Source organism: Misgurnus anguillicaudatus, chromosome 24, assembly GCF_027580225.2.
Source record: "Misgurnus anguillicaudatus chromosome 24, ASM2758022v2, whole genome shotgun sequence".
NCBI classification, from domain to species: Eukaryota; Metazoa; Chordata; class Actinopteri; order Cypriniformes; family Cobitidae; genus Misgurnus; species Misgurnus anguillicaudatus.
Window position 1 is genome coordinate 25,264,645 of NC_073360.2, and position 17,662 is coordinate 25,282,306.

General features: G+C 38.0%; 1 long non-coding RNA gene across 5 annotated transcripts in view; it reads left to right on the plus strand.

The window, feature by feature from the left end:
* LOC141361569 (uncharacterized) overlaps positions 1 to 17,662 on the plus strand; it is a 58,124-nt gene that overhangs the window by 12,523 nt on the left and 27,939 nt on the right. For 2 of the 5 annotated variants that reach the window (XR_012367695.1, XR_012367694.1), the window contains one exon: positions 3,723 to 4,298. This is a non-coding gene — a long non-coding RNA (uncharacterized lncRNA). Of the gene's footprint in view, positions 1 to 3,722; positions 4,299 to 6,928; positions 7,544 to 11,349; positions 11,994 to 17,662 lie in introns of those variants that run through there. The other 3 variants (XR_012367697.1, XR_012367698.1, XR_012367696.1) reach the window with 3 other exon arrangements.

Below are 17,662 nucleotides of genomic sequence, written 5' to 3' on the forward strand. Positions count from 1 at the left end.
TGTCTGTCTTTCCCTCTCCATCCATCCATCCTGTCTGTCTGTCTATCTGTCTGTATGCTGTCTGTCTGTTGCTTTTAGTCTATCTGTCTGTCTGTCTACTGTCTATTTTAGTCCATATATCCATCCATCCTGTCTTGTCTGTCTGTCACCTTTAGTCTATCTGTCTGTCTTTTCCTCTCATCCATCTATCCACCCTGTCTATCATCTTTAGTCTATCTGTCTGTTTTTCCTCTCCATCCTTCCATCCATCCATCCATCCATCCTGTCTGTCTATCTTTCTGTATGCTGTCTGTCTGTCACTTTTAGTCTATCTGTCTGTCTTTCCCTCTCCATCCATCCATCCATCCTGTCTGTCTATCTGTCTGTTTGTCGCTTTTTTAGTCTCTCTGTCTGTCTTTCTACTGTCTATTGTAGTCCATCCATCCTGTCTGTCCGTCTGTCTGTCTGTCTGTCTGTCTGTCTGCCTGTCTGTCTGTCTGTCTGTCTGTCACCTTTAGTCTATCTGTCTGTCTTTCCCTCTCCATCTCTCCATCCTGTCTGTCTGTCTGTCTGTCTGTCTGTCCGTTTTTTTGTCTATTTGGCTGTCTATCTACTGTCTTTTTTAGTCCATTGATCCATCCTGTCTGTTTGTCTGTCTGTCACCTTTAGTCTATCTGACTGTCTTTCCCTCTCCATCCATCCATCCATCCATCCATCCTGTCTGTCTATCTGTCTGTATGCTGTCTGTCTGTTGCTTTTAGTCTATCTGTCTGTCTGTCTACTGTCTATTTAGTCCATTCATCCATCCTGTCTGTCTGTCTGTCACCTTTAGTCTATCTGTCTGTCTTTCCCTCTCCATCTATCTATCCATCCTGTCTGTCTGTCACCTTAAGTTTATCTGTCTGTCTTTCCCTCTCCATCTCTCCATCCTGTCTGTCTGTCTATCTGTCTGTATACTGTCTGTCTGTCTGTCCGTTTTTTTGTCTATTTGGCTGTCTATCTACTGTCTTTTTTAGTCCATTGATCCATCCTGTCTGTTTGTCTGTCTGTCACCTTTAGTCTATCTGACTGTCTTTCCCTCTCCATCCATCCATCCATCCATCCTGTCTGTCTATCTGTCTGTATGCTGTCTGTCTGTTGCTTTTAGTCTATCTGTCTGTCTGTCTACTGTCTATTTAGTCCATTCATCCATCCTGTCTGTCTGTATGTCACCTTTAGTCTATCTGTCTGTCTTTCCCTCTCCATCTATCTATCCATCCTGCCTGTCTACCACCTTTAGTTTATCTGTCTGTCTTTCCCTCTCCATCTATCTATCCATCCTGTCTGTCTGCTGTCACCTTTAGTCTATCTGTCTGTCTTTCCCTCTCCATCTATCCATCCTGTCTGTCTCTCTGTCTGTATGCTGTCTGTTTGTCGCTTTTTTAGTCTATCTGTCTGTCTATCTACTGTCTATTTTAGTCCACCCATCCTCTCTCTCTGTCTGTTTGTCTGTCTGCTGTCACCTTTAGTCTATCTGTCTGTCTTTCCCACTCCATCCATCCGTCCTGTCTGTCTATCTGTCTGTATGCTGTCTGTTTGTTGCTTTTTTAGTCTATCTGTCTGTCTGTCTATCTATCTACTGTCTATTTTAGTCCATCCATCCATCCTGTCTGTTTGTCTGTCTGTCACCTTTAGTCTATTTGTCTGTCTTTCCCTCTCCACTCATACTATCTCTGTCTTTTCCTCTCCATCCATCAATCCATCTATCCATCCATCCATCCATCCATCCATCCATCCATCCATGAATCCATCCTGTCTGTCTATCTTTCTGTCTGTCTGTCATTTTTAGTCTATCTGTTTGTCTTTCACTCTCCATCCACCCATCCTGTCTGTCTGTCACCTTTGGTCTATCTGTCTGTATTTCCATCTCCAGTCATCTATCCATCCTGTCTGTCTATCTGTCTGTATGCTGTCTGTCTGTCACATTTAGTCTATCTGTCTGTCTATCTACTGTCTATTTTAGTCCATCCATCCTGTCTGTCTGGCTGTCTGTTTGTCATCTTTAGTCTATCTGTCTGTCTTTCCCTTTCCATCCATCAATCCATCATTTCTACCACCTTTAGTCTATCTGTTTGTCTTTCCCTCTCTGTCTGTATTTCCATCTCCATTCATCTATCCATCCTGTCTGTCTATCTGTCTGTATGCTGTCTGTCTGTCACATTTAGTCTATCTGTCTGTCTGTCTATCTACTGTGTATTTTAGTCCATCCATCCATCCTGTCTGTCTGTATGCTGTCTGTCTATCACCTTTAGTTAATCTGTCTGCCTATCTTTGTCCATCCACCTATCCATCCATATTTTATGTATATTATAAACATATTTGTTTGACTTTAAACGTTTCACATTTAGTTACACACAGAAACGTCAGAGTCTCCTAAACATCGTCTTGTTTAGTTTTCTCGACTTGTGCGTGTGGAGCAACACATCAAGTCTTTATACATCATCTGGTTGACATTTTGAGGCTTCCGTACTTATTTCAAATGCCACATCTAAAACGAGGGTGTTGATGTCAAGAACGTGAAGAATTACGCTGATAATAATCCGTGGACATATTTCAACAAGTATCGGAAAGGCTTAAATCAATGCTTACATTGATCTACAAGATTTCCATTTAAACGCACCTCTGGTGGCAAGCTCTCGCACAGATCGGCTCGGTGTGTTTTTCTATTTTTCACATCTATCTTCTTGCTTTGTTATAATTCTCCTTTAAGTGCTGTCGACGTCGAGCCTTAAATCTCCCAGATTTAGTGTCAGATAATGCAGGAAGCCCTTTGTGCTCAGCTGTCACTGTCTGCAGTCAAAGCGCCGGCCCTGTCTTGACATATCACAGGTTCAGCCGCTTCGCCTTCACTGCGAGAGGCCAAGGGAAGACAGGAAAAGGCTTGTCGTGGGCAGAACGGATAAAGTATGAAAGAGAAATGAATAAAAGGGGAACCGCCTCCCGCTTTCTCTTCTCTGCAATGGCGCAGAGTCGAGGTTGTCTGTGATAATCTTATCGCGCTATGATGGCTAGCGGACAGACACAAAAAGGCAGAGGAACGTTGAAGGTCTGATGGGTTGCTGATTGCAAAGCTGTCCAGTGGAGAGACAGTTGCCATGGAAATGATGAATGACGTGTCCCACCTGATAGGACAACCACAACAGTAGATTGATGAATAGGAACATTTGTGTGCGAGAAGATTTACGGCTTTTTGTTAGCGCACACTCTTGTAGCAAAACGCTTTAATAACAAGGAATGTTTTAGTGAGGACAGTTTCTTATTTACCAAGTTCACGCTCTAAGGTCATGCATCACAGAACGTCTATTTAAAAAAACTGAGCACTTGATAAAAGTACATTTATGCAGATAACATAATGGAGTTTGCATGCAGTTAATGGAGTTATAAAGGTCAATAAAGTTTTCATGGCACCCAGTGGACTCTAATGGGCTACTTTCACAGAACATTAAAATGCAGTTGTAAAGAAAAGTTTGGATATTTTATCATATTTTCAATCCACTCCTGTAACTTCTAGTGTTACACTTTCTTTAAAAAATATTTTAATACCAAACACTATGTAAACAAAGCACTGTGTAGTATTTTTTCTTATTAACTATTAAAAGAATGGTTTAAAGAGAAGTGATAAGAGAAATATGCTTGTCTCATTTTAAGAGAGACTATACAGTACAGTACCGTACAGCTGTTTTTAACACATTTTTCTTCTTCAGCTCCTCATTTTGCGACTACAAGGACAAAGCGTTCAGGAGGAGGGTGTGAAACAAGCGCTAATACAATAGACACAACATGGCTCCCGGTCGCCGGCTCACAGCTGACTGTGATAAATGACTGTAGAAAAAAATCTGCAGCTTCACAACAAACTCACTCACAGCTGCAACTTGAGTTGGACTTTTCAGGTATTTTTAGAAAGCTTTCCCCTCACTTTCTCTTATTCTCTTCAGTGCTGGTGTGTTTTAACCACCAGGTGTGGGACTTCGCAGACACACTCAGCTGGGAAGGCGAGAGAAGCTCTTGCGCACAGTGTATGTAAACTAATTCTGGGCTTACTTGAGAAAATCGTTTTGTTCATTAATGTGGTTTGCATGGTCCTCTGATTACTGTTTGAAGGTGCTTGAGAAGCCCAGACTTCCATTAACGGAGCTTAGTAATGTAAACCCGGCTATAGGGGACAAATTATATGTACATACATACTGTATGTGGGTGGTTTGATTCCCACAAGGCTTGATGTACATGTAGTATGTTTTACAGCTAAGCAATCAGTGAAAGTGTTACAAGAAAAAATTATTTCCTTCGGAAAGAAAATGTATCCATTTGAATGAAATTGATCCTTTTCACTCATGATTTGACTTTGACTTTATAAAACCACAATTTCTTATACGGGACATTTCACAAGACTTTTTTAAGATGTGAAATAAATCTTTGGTGTCCCCAGAGTACATATGTAAAGTTTTAGCTCATAACACCATATATGCAATTTAAAATTGCCACTTTGTAGATGTGAGCAAAATGTGCCGTTTTTGGGTGTGTCTTTTAAAATGCAAATGAGCTGATCTCTGCACTAAATGGCAGTGCCGTGGTTGGATAGTGTAGATTAAGGGGCGGTATTATTCCCTTTTGACATCACAAGGGGAGCCAAATTTTAATGACCTAACCCTAAGTTACTAGGTTGATCTTTTTCACATTTTCTGGGTTGATAGAAGCACTGAGCACCCAATTATAGCACTTAAGGCCACTTCACACTGGTCAGACAGACTCCAACAGACTCGTCTGTTGGAGTCTGTCTGACCAGTGTGAAACCCCTGTTGGCAGTTGTTGGATCAAAGTCAATGAGACTTTAGAATGTGGTTGTTTGTTTGTGTCTGTTGGGTCTGTTGGTGTCTGTTGGAGTTGGTAGTTGTCTGACCAGTGTGAACTGGCCTTTACACATGAAAAAAGGCAGATTTTCATGAAATGTCCCCTTTAAAGTGAAAGTTTGTTCAAAATGTTAATTCTGTCATAATTTACTTACCTTTATGTCATTTCAAACCTGTGTTTCATTGGCTGGACTGAGGTTTTAAAAATTACTTTAAATTTAAAGTTTGCAAAAACCAGCATAAACGCGTCTTAGTCTTTAATATTGAGTCATTTTGGTCTTTCTTGCAAAAGTAATTCACTAACAAAGATCACATTTCAAACCAGAAACACTCTAAAAAGGTTGAGTTATTTTCAAAAAGGGACGAACCCAGCCTGTTGGGTTGTAATTCAACCTATGACAGATTGTTTCGAACTATTGTTAGGTCAAATATAAACATTTTCTGGGTTAACTCTTTCCCCGCCATTGACAAGTTATCTCTCGTATCTGTCGTACTGATGAGTTGTAGAGGCGTCAAGCGTGAGTGATTTCAATGTTAAGTCAATGTGAAGACGCATTGATGCGCGTCTGGGGGTCTCAGGGCGTGAATGAGGTGTTTAAATGAGTGCAGCGTGGTAGACGCGATTCCGCCTCATGGTGCGAATTGAGCATTGCCCGGGCAAATGCACGAGTTGAAAAATGTAAACTTTGACGGAAAAATGTGGCGCGTTAACCAATCAGAAGTTTGCTCTAGTAGTGACGTGATTACAAAAAGCCTGCCATGATGCAGATTTCCGCGTGAATGTCTCAATGACTAGAATTTCATGCGCGAATAAAGCGAGTGAACTAAAAATGTTCAAGCAGCAAACTAGATGCGGTAGATGCGATTTTGACGCCACAAACGCAGCTGGTGTGAACCCACGGTAACAAAATTCCTTCACAAAAAATGCAATTATTTCAACTTTTTGCTTTAAAAATTATTTTAAGGAAAAATACCCAAATTTAAGAATTTATAGACGGTTTCAGCAGTAACAACATAAACAAGCGGCTTTCGTGGTCCGCTTGTAACTTCCGGTAAACTCCGCTAAGAATAAATAACAACAAAGTTCTTTAAACATATTTTATTTATATATCAAGCAAAAAACAACACATAGATTACCTAGAAAACCAAAATATTTGTTATTTTCGACGAAGCATTTGTTCAAGAGATCAGTTTAGCAACTAGCCAGACCATTAAAAAAACGAAACCGGAAGTAAAGTTCGGATCCAGACGTGTATCGCGTCAGCGCATGTGCGTCTGATGAAACCGTGTATAAGCAGAGAAAAAATATAGATAGGATGAAAAGTTTTTTTTTCCCCAGTTTTGTTTATTTGTTTATTGTTTGTGTGAAAGCAGAGGGTCTGTTCTTTCATTTGATATAATAATCATAATAATAATATTTTATAAATGTGTTTCTGGAAGACATTTTGTGAAACTTTTGTGAAAATTACAAAAAATGCTGGTGGGCAATTTTTCAAAAAAAGGCTGGCGGCGAATTTGTTAATTTAACCCAACAGCTGGGCTCATCCCTTTTTTACCCAAAGCTGGGTTAAAAAAATAACCCGGCGGTTTTTTAAAGTGTACATCATTAGGACTAATGACATATTTTGGAGCTTGACCTTTTTATTAAACACTGTCAGAAAAAGGTACAAATACGGGGCGGTACCCTTTTGAAAAGTACACCATTATAGCTAAAGGCTGCATATACAGTAAGTACCTCACAGGTACATAGTGGTACCTCATTAGTACATATTGGGACCTTTATAAAGGGTGCCATCCCAGTGACAGCTCAAGTACTATAGTGTATAAATAAATTATTTATATTTCTCCCCCCCCAAAAAAAAAAAACTTTGTGTATGTAATAAAGTCAAACACAAGGGTGAATAAATCTCGACAAAATGTTTTCTGTTCCTTTAATGTTCCTTATGAAGTGTACTTTATGGACCATTTTCTTAAAGGATGTTTTTTATGAATTGACCCACAAAGCCTTTCTGTCCAGTTCACATACATTGTGCCGTTAACTTCATTGTAATTCATCTTTTTAGACTTCCACAAAAGATCCAAAACTGGCCACCACATCCGATCATAACTCACACTGGCGCCGGCGCCCGCACGGGGGCAGACTGCAGAACTAAGCTCATTGAGTATCTTCAGGTTTGATCAATATTTAATGCAGCCTTTAACAAGATCAGATTTAGCAAAGATATTCTGCTCTCCCACTTGCACGAACATGGCTGCCCTGGCCTTGGGGTGGAAAGCAGGAAAGGAGAGGTGCAACGAGTCCTCTGAGTTTTATTAATAGGAGTGCTTGACCTGTGTCCGTCTGACACACTACACTGAGCTGGGAATACATTTTTCCTTTTTAAGTCCGTCTCTCGCTTGAATTCCAAGAGTGCAACCGGAGTATTTGTTCAGAGAAAGAACGTGTTTGACTTCACTAAATCTTAATGGTAATTTTTGCACCCGTGACATTTTCTTAACCGTAATGAGGTTGGCTGTAATGGAGCCATCAAATCGTCTACAGCTCCAACCTTGAAGGTGATGCGTGCAGTTTCTTTGATGTTAAAATGCTTTCTCCTATTTAAGAATGAAGAGACGGCTATAAAGAAAGCTATGATTTCTCAGTAAACACTATAACTGTTTTAAGCAACCGAACATTTGGTTTGGAAACCGTTACTGTAAATAAATCTGCAAGAATGCTGTGTTTTATAAGCCATAAGCTCATTCAGTCTTGAAATGTAACAAACATAGAAACTTTTTGAATTTAGTTACCACATTTTGGTATTAAATTCAGTGATACTAAATGCACATAAAAAGTTATGGACCAGAACCATAGCCCACACTCTTAAAAATAAATATTTGAATACACTCTCAGAAGAAAGGGTACAAAAGATGTCGCTGGGGCAGTAATTTGTACCTAAAGGGTGCATATTAGTAACTCAAAGGTAAATATTGGTTTCTTAAAGGAAAACACCACCGTTTTTCAATATTTTACTATGTTCTTACCTCAACTTTATTAATTGAATTAATACATACCTATCTTTTTCAATGTGTGCACTTTTAATCTCTGTACAGCGCTTCATGAATTTGTTAGCATTTAGCCTAGCCCCATTCATTCCTATGGCTCCAAACAAAAGTTTTATTTTGTGCCACCATACTTACTCGTGTAACTACTCCTGTGACAGTCTTTAAATAGGAAAAACATGTAAGTGTTTGGTGGCTTCTAAATGTATCCCTGTTTGGATCCTAAGGAATGAATGGGGCTAGGCTAAATGCTAACAAATTCACGATGTGCCGTACAAAGATTAAGTGCACGCATTGAAAAAGTATGTAATCATTTGTCCAAGTTGAGGTAAGAACATAGTAAAATATTGAAAAACAGTGATGTTTTCCTTTAAAAGTGCAGGTTCGAATCCATTCTTCATCATGTCAGGTTTCAACTCTTCCGCTTTATTCTTTGTACTGAGTTGTATATTGAACTCTCTATCTTAGCATTTATACACAATATTTTGATAGTCTAAAGACAGAAATCTTCCCCAAAATGTATTCACGAACTATTAAACTGTGAACTTTGTTGAACAGTCACCCCTTATAAAAACCTAAGATGTCTGTTCCACAAAGCCTGTGCTTCACATTCATAATCTATTCATAAAGGTAATGCAGACCATCTGGAGTATGATGATCACCTGTGGCCTCCTCCTCAGAGCACTGAGCCAAAGGCAGGCGTACAGAGGGGGAACCGCTGGAAGGTTGGGATGGGGGGGGCTGATCAAATTTGAACGTGCTGATGTCTCCTCCATAAACGAATCATCCGGCTCGTCGATCAGACCTTTACACAAATAATACATCCATCAGCTTGTCGTTTCCCCTGCCCTCTTTACCGTTATCTCCTCCCGAGGCGGTCAATATCTTCAGGGCCCTGATCAGATCACGGCGGTTCCATATTTAATAAAGCCATCCCAGCAGCCGGGTCTGTGCCTCATCCCAAAGCCACATTCATTTCCATTATAATTACCTGAGCCTCTTCCCAACCCCCTACCGCAACCCGCCCAAGCCCTTGACCAGAATCCAATCTGTGCCATCGCCCACAGTAAATCTGGCTGATATAAATAATAATGCGCGTACAAATGAAATGCGAAAGATTACATTTGGTCACATGAAGGAGGGTGGAAGACCTTAAGGGGTGAGGGCTCGGCGGCATCTTCAGGATCGAAGACATATTTGAAGGTTAATTTGTTTTGATGCCTCCAGCAGAATCTTTCAGCCCATCTGATCGCGAAGTGACATCTGTGTCGCGGTTAAAAGGGATGTGGGACGAGCAGGCGAGGTTAATGACAGTCACGCATTTCGCCGGATACACGGAAGAACAATGGCTTAGATAGATGGTTCAGTGGAAAGTTTATCCTTAAAAACAGAGAGTAGAGTATACTATTCATACTGTGTATTCTTTTTCTTCAGTATTTATGTATTAATTTGTTCTAGCTTTAAATTATCAGGAATGAAGCAACAACAAAACTGATTAAACAGGCAGTTTTTTGTATTTACTGTGTTAATTTTATTTTATTATCATTCTTTTCCATTTATTTCTTTGGTAACACTTTACTTGAATGGGTGTTAATAAGACTGACATGACACATTCATATGCAATAGCTATGAACATGAAGGAGATTTTATGCACATGTATGACAACTGTCATTAAGTATCATTCATTCAGTTCATTTTTATTGCAAAGATGACATTGTTTGAACTTAACCAATACATCATAACTTATCATGACAACTTGACATTTCCAAGACAACATAACTGACCACTTTTTACCAGTTATACAAATTTAATTTGTCATTAAAATTCACTAAGTGTTAATACTCTGTCAAATAGTTTTATAACAACGTCATGAATATTTTTCTTGACCTCAACTACAGTGGTACAAATATAATTTGTAATTAAAATGTCATTAAGTGTTAATACTCTGTCAAATAGTTTTATAACATCATCGTGAATATTCTTCAGCTCATAATGTTTCATCCATGTGTTTAATAATATTATTTAATAATAATAATAATAATAATTTAAATTGATAAAATTATATTTTATTGCATTTGGAGACAGATTTACCTAAAATTAAATGAAAACAATACAATAATGGATTAAGCCATGCAGCATTGCAAAGTTAAAGGACAAGTTTGGTATTTTACACTTAAAGCCCTGTTTTCAGATTGTTTATGATGAAATAGAACGGTTTTGACTGAAATTTGGACATATGATGCTGGCCCGAGAATTTTCGGGTGTTTGTTGTATCACCTCCCACCTCTATAATGGCTGTATATGTGCACAGGAACAATCCTTCCTAAAATGCATTAAACTTTCGTTTACAAAGACGTGAAACTCACCGAGTGGTCAGGGGTGTTCACTGATATGCTCACACAAAAATCGCTGCAAAATACGCATTCCAACAGGTTTTATTGTAGTTTTTGTCCAACTCCATTGACTTGTATTAGATGTGCTGTACGGTATTACTTCGCGCCGGGAACATTGTTTGTATTCTTGCAATTGGCAATGGCGGATTAGTGCCACCACCTGGGCTGGAGTGTCTATTATTCAAGCTCTCAGCGGAAGAATGTACGGGTGTGAGACGTTTGGAAAAATAGGTCCACAAGTTTACAACGAATGCTAAAACAGCTGTTGGAAAGCATCTTTTGCAGTGATTTTTGTGTGAGCATATCAGTGAACACCCCTGACCACTCGGTAAGTTTCACTTCTTTGTAAATGAAAGTTTAATGCATTTTAGGAAGGATTGTTCCAATGCACCTATACACCCATTGTAGAGGTGGGAGGTGAAACACAAACATCGAAAATTCTCGGGGCAGCCGCATATGTCGAAATTTCAGTCAAAACCGTTCTATTTCATCAAAAACAATCTGAAAACAGGGCTTTAAGTGTAAAATACCAAACTTGTCCTTTAATTACATTCAATTAAATTGATTTAATGTTTTCTTATTTTTTCCTTTTATGTCAGAAAATTTCAGAAGACTCTGTGAGGAAGAGTTTTCTTTAATTGTCATTTTTGTATGTATTGTGCACATACATAAAGTTACTTTAAGTATAATATTTTGATGTGTCTGTTGCATTTTGTTAAGGTATTTAAAATTATTTGACAGAGTATTAACACTTAATCACATTTAAATGACAGTTTAATGTAATGTTAACCCATAAAGCTAGGTAGTTTCTAAAGTTTGATAATTATTCTGCTATGTCATGTTTATGACAGGTTTATGACAAGTTACGATATATTGATTTATGTCAAGTTGTCATAACAAAGACAATTCAAACATTGTCATTTTTTCAATAAAAATGACATAACTGAACAAATGACACTTAATGACAGTTGTCATAAATGTGCATAAAATCTCATTCATGTTCATTTCTTATGAACACCCCTTTAAAGTGACACTTTGTAATTTTACAGAGTAAAAAGACGGACGAGGATTAATTATATTGGGCCAGCGTTCGCTCGCTGGCGTGAACTAAAGAAGGAGGAGGGGTTTCTGACAGATGCTGACTTGGCCCTCATGCTTTTGTACTAGTAAGTAAGTAATGTTATAATGCTTGCATATATAAGTCCTGTCTGGCGCCAGAACACGATTTTTTTACGTGAATTTTACTGGAGTCTACTTGGAGAGTTTAGAGAGAGACTTATATCACGTGACATTGTAGCGCCGTGGTGGCGTCATGGACCTAGGACACGGGTGATCCGGGTTCGATTCCCCTTTAAGGCAACTTTTTTTAATATAAATTTTAACCAAGCGACCACCATTACTACTGGCTTGAAAACGTGAGCTACGAGATCTTTTGGCGTTTGAAATAAAATAAAACCCATGAAATTATATTTATATGACACATGACATGCTGGAAGGCACACTTTGTGACCTAAAGAGTTGTCTTCTTTTCCTTTGTGACAGTGCTGCGGCGCTTGTGGACTCTAGGGGCGCTAGACGTAAAAAATACATGTCTAGCACCCCATAGTGGCCAAAAAGTTCCATGGTGTGCCTTTAAGTAAAGTGTTACCATTTCTTTCTCTACCATACATATATAAATCCCTTTTTTCTAATAACTTGGCATAGATGGTTTCATCAGACGCACGTGCGGTGACGCGATGCGCGTCTGGGGCCTCACTTATAAAATGCCGCGTAAAACCCATCCTACATTTGATCTTACGATCATTTATCAAAAATGCGTACGTGTAATTCATAAACCGAACGTACGTGCAGAAAACGCGCGTACCCCTTTTAAATCTATAAATCGTAAATGAACTTGATATTGTGCGCAGCTGAGCAGTTTCAGATCTCCGCCTTTAAACGATGCCTAATTAATGTCATTGACATATAAAAGAGCACTTGTCAATGTTTAAATTCAATTTCAAACAGCAAGAATGGCTTATATTTCCAAAAACCTGCAACAATCAGACAAGCAAAATTGCGTACGTCTGCTCAGACCCTGACGTGGCGCTAATCACTTTTCCACATCAAAGAAAGTTTTTATAAATATGGAATTTGCCATGGATTTTTGCGTACACACACTTTACGATCAAATAAGTGCGTACGCACGCTTTATAAATGAGGCCCCTGGTCTGAACTTTAATTCCGGCTTCAGTAGATAAAAGTAAACTTCTCAATGTGCTAAATCACAAATATGTTTGCGTGGAATTTTTATGCAATTGAAATCTATATTTACAAAATATGTCAAATAAAATAATTAGTTAGGCAATGTTACAGATTGGATTTGGAATAATATAAGCGCTGTCACTATACGACACTTTAGCCCAAGCAGAGACTTCCTAAATAAACTGTTTACGTCTATCCAAATGTCTGTTTCCTGGCAGGTATGCTTCCTTTCCTATAACAGTTCATCTTAAGAGTATTGTGAGCATACAGCCTCTGGTCTTTTCTCCAAACTCAATTAACTTGTCCATGTCAACCCTCTAACACACCACCTTGTTTAGACACAGTTATACAAACAGACGCATATATACCCAAACACCCATTTTGAGCTAAAACAACCTTCTTTGCCAAAACAAATCCGATGCGTCAATTCACTACATTTCAATTCTTTCTGTAAGGGACACTGCTATTGTGGATTTTAGCGCTTCTCGACAAAGCAAAGATGCATCTAATCTTGAAAGATTGATTCCTGTATTTTCTATCTTAAGATAAAGTTGGAAATTCTTACATAAAATAGGATGTAGATGTATGCAGTTCGATTACACGGCAAGCTTTTATGTTTACCTTTCAGACCAGTTAATAACATGGCAAATCACAACAGAGAAACTTCACGACAAAGGATCCGGTTTGTGTCAGCAATTCCTGAAGTCTTGCAATCAAATGCCAAACATGATTAATACTCTGAGTAGCAGAAAGAAAAGTGTGTAGACAGAGGAGAGAGAAAGAGAGGGGGGCGAGAGACTATCAAAGCTCAAGATAATTTACTTGAGGGACAACCGAAATCTATTCAGGAAGCGTTGCTGGATTAGTAGAAACTGTCTTTAATTAACAGTGACACTGTGCAACCTGTTCCATACGAGTGGAATACCAAATATTTAACTCTCTGATCTCATTATAGGAATAAACACATGGTGTGCACATCGACAACGGCTGTTGACGGTGCCAAAAACGTGTCCAATCACGGATCCTATCCTCCACAGAGTCTTACTCATGCGAGCGCTCTCTTTCCTATTATAAATGCAGCTACAAAGCAGCACTAATGGCTTCTGAATTATTTACTCCAGATACATTTTTAGCTCCCCATAAATGGTAGGTAATAGCTGCTCTTTGTCTGGTGCAGATTCTGTAAATTGATTTTTCTTTTACTTGCAACAACTTTTTTATTTTCAGAAACTGTTTTGATGCTTGTGTGTTAATTGATTCTCTCATACTGTAATATCAAGGCTTTTTTTAGGTTTCGACAGTTAGTTTAAATATTCAGCAAACAGTGGTGTATGACAGCACTAGTGACAACCCAGCAAGCAATAGCTCTCAAGTCGTTCCACTATAGACCCAATATAATCCACAGTAACCCATTTCAATTTGGTTACATGTCGTTTTGCCAAAATAACTTGTGAGATGTATGATTACAGGTGTTTGGTTTCATTTATTTATTTACTACTTCAGTTATTTTTGGGTTATGGTTAGGTATCTATTAAATTTTCATCTCCCAAGCCCAAATTTTGCATTTTTTTAGTCTAGATGTCTGGGCTGTGTTTGAACAGGTATTAGTCTTTTTTTTAATGCAAGATTGTTTGTTGGGAATGCTTCTATTTATCAACTTCTCTACACTTTTAAAAAGTGCGCTAGACGGTTTCATCCAGGGTACGAAATAACATTTTTGGCTCACCTGCCACGGGGACTGGTAGATGAAAAAATCCACCAGCCAAGCATATTTTTTACTGGCCAGAATAAACAGCCTTTTTTGTCACATGTACATTAATTTCATTTGCTGTATTCATGGCAAGGCTCGCAAAATTTCAAAATCCCTGGTAGCCCTTCGGGCAGGCACTCTTCAGTTTTTGGTAGCCCGAAAAGAATGCAAGTAGCCCGAATAAAAAAAAACATTATTTTTAATGTAGAATATTAAGACAAAACATCTATCAAAACACAAATAACACATATCAATTTTCAGTACATATCAATCATCAGTACAAATTTTTCTTCTAACCAAAGTAAAATATCTATACATCAGATTCTGAATCTGAAATATTAACTGAAGTCACAGATAAGAAAATGCCAATTGACTTTGTGGGCATAGCACAGGCTTATTCAATTAGTTTTACCACGGGCCAAATTTTGCCAACACAAAGCCAATAGGGCCTCTAACCACAATGTTTAATCTGCTATTCTTGTTGTTGTTTTGATGCTGTTGTTTTTTTTAAAAAACAAAAAGACTGGATTTCCATGTAACCAACTTTTCCTGCTCATCCCCACACCAGATATACTCACCATTTAAAAGTGGTTTAGTGGGTCACAAAACTCACAGTTTGGATCATCCAGTTACAGATTGGATGATTTTTTCGGTTAGAAAAACAGGGGCTACTGTCGCTTTAAGAGTCACTCTCTTGACTGCCCGTACAATCAATACTTTAAAGCTTGCTGCGAGAAATTTAATTTTCTTACATGAGTGTCAGACAACAGGTCTTCGCAGACCCGCTGTCAGGCGAAACTGCACTGAAAAAAATGGTCTTGGTGGGTCTTTGAATTTAAATAAAATAAACATGTATATGCAACACAAAATATTTATATTCCTTCTGTAAACATAATTTAATTGATTAGGATGAAAATGTTTTGTTTGAATGTAAAATGAACACATTATTCTCACATTGATTAAAATTGATTGAATTGAATACTTAATGCAATAAAATTGAGTTTGCACACAAAATGGCACCTCCTGAGCAGAAGGTGGCAGTAACGCTCAATGAAAAGGACGTCAACTGCCATAAAAGAAGAATAAACATCGTTTGTTTTGGGCGCCAAAATGAGCAGCAGTCAGTCAGAAGAACTCTCTCAGACGGACAACACGTTATTAAAGTAAGTTCTATTATTTATTTATGTTCACTTTATACGTGATACATCTTCACTAGATAGACAGTTTTTTTTACAATATGTAGCCATTGCAATGACTTGTAGTAAAAATTAGTTTGGAGGAGGTTGGTGGAGTAAGTTAACGTTACAGTCAGTCAGTCAGTAAATGTAAGGCTCATAAAACAGCGTTTTAAAAATGTCAGCTGTATAACGTTATTTCACGTTTGGTAGTTTTATCCGAGTTGAAAACTGTCAGCTTTGAGTTGACTTTTGAGGCACTTTTTACTCAGCTGTTCTATGGAAACGGTTCAGGACAAATAAAACGCTAACCAAACGTTATTCTGTCCAGAGTAACGTTATCCATGTAAGTAATTTACCAGATGATATCAATTGACTACATTAATAATGACATTGCGTATGAAACAAACTGTCTGCTTAATCAGATGAACAGACCCGCGTCAGTTATTCAAGACTTCGCTACGCCACGATCAACACTTGATTCTATTAGAAAAAGCTTTTTTAAATGTCTCGCGTGACGTCTGGTATATTCACTGAAAAAAATTGCTTTGAAGTGCCACACCTTAAAGCTGACGTTTTCAGAAGAGAACCTTGTTGTTTTAAGATCTAATTTTGTCCAAATTTTGTATGACTGATATAATACTTATTTCATTATTGCTCTGTGTATGTGTGACCTTCATCATTTGAGGTTATGTGTTGATTTCACCTCTGAATATTTCCTCTTATATGTGCATCATCCTTGCATGCGTTGTACACTCAAAAGCATTGGTAAGTAATTCCTATCACTGTTTTACTGCTGTTAGGAGCTAAATCCTGTTTTTGTAATTAATATACGTGTATTATTCTTTGACTCGCAGTACTCAAATATACAATGGTTGGTTAATCTGTTTTCAGATAAATGCTGAATTTGAAGGAATCACTACTGTCTAATATTCCTGTGTCACCTGGACCTCCAATCCAAAAACCTGATGAAACTCTTCTATCAGAAAGGAGGACAGCTAGCAAAAAGACTTAAACAATTAATGATCAAATGACAGAAGTAAGTAATATAGATTCATAGACATAAAAATGTGTAAACCTTGTTGTAAGAACAGAAAATGTAGTATGTTTTAGTTACATCTTTTGGCACAAGGGTCATTAAAACGCCTGGAAAGATTTAAAGGGGTAGTTCACCCAAAAATAAAAATTCTCATCACTTACTCCCTATCATGTTGTTACAAACCTTTATAAATGTCTTTGTTCTGATGAACACTAAGGAAGATATTTTGAGGAATGTTTGTACCCAAACCAATCATAAGCCCCATTCACTTCCATAGTGGGGAAATATAATACTATGGAAGTGAATGGGGCTCATGAACAGTTTGGTTGCAAACATTCCTCAAAATAAATGCCTTCGTGTTCATCAGAACAAAGACATTTATACAGGTCTGTAACAACATGAGAGTGAGAAAATGAGATAATTCACTTTTGCTGTGATTGTCAGGTATGGTAGCACACACTTGAAATGTGGCCTCTTTATTTAACTCATTCCAGTGTAGTGAACACACACACACACCTGGAGCAGTGGACAGTGCAGCTGCCTTGCTTTGTAACCCATGTATTTGTAACCAATTGTAACATGCTATGGCAATGCAGATGGGTCTGTATACTTGCATTTATATTTGTTTGCATTGTACTAATTTCCAATGACACTTTTATTGTAACAGTAACTTTTTTCTGTTTCTTTAACTAAATTGGTCTGTTTTGTACAGGGCATGGATGAAGTCAGCATCTGTGAGGTCATTTGAAGACACCAATGTTGGGATTTGTGCTCTCAAACAACATGCTTCTTGTGATGAAGAAGAGGATCTTTGTATAGTCCTGAAAGCCATGAAGGTGTTGCAACATCGTGCCATGTTGTTTGAGCTGATGTATGCCTTAAACCTGAGCTATCCTGATCTTCGCTTTATTTTGGAGGAAATCCAAAAGATTTTAATGGAACTGCATTGAGCGTAACTTTAACAAACAGTTTCTTTCAGTGAAAGGATCAGAAAGACTGTGCTGCTCATTTTCGACTTTGTTTATCTGTTTTAAGTGTTTTCTCTTATTAAAACATTAACAGTTAGCTGCTCAGAGTTGATTTTGGAAATGGTTGTTGTATTTTGTTTTTGTTTAATCTTTGATTAACAGTTTATACAAATGCTGTAGCTCTGA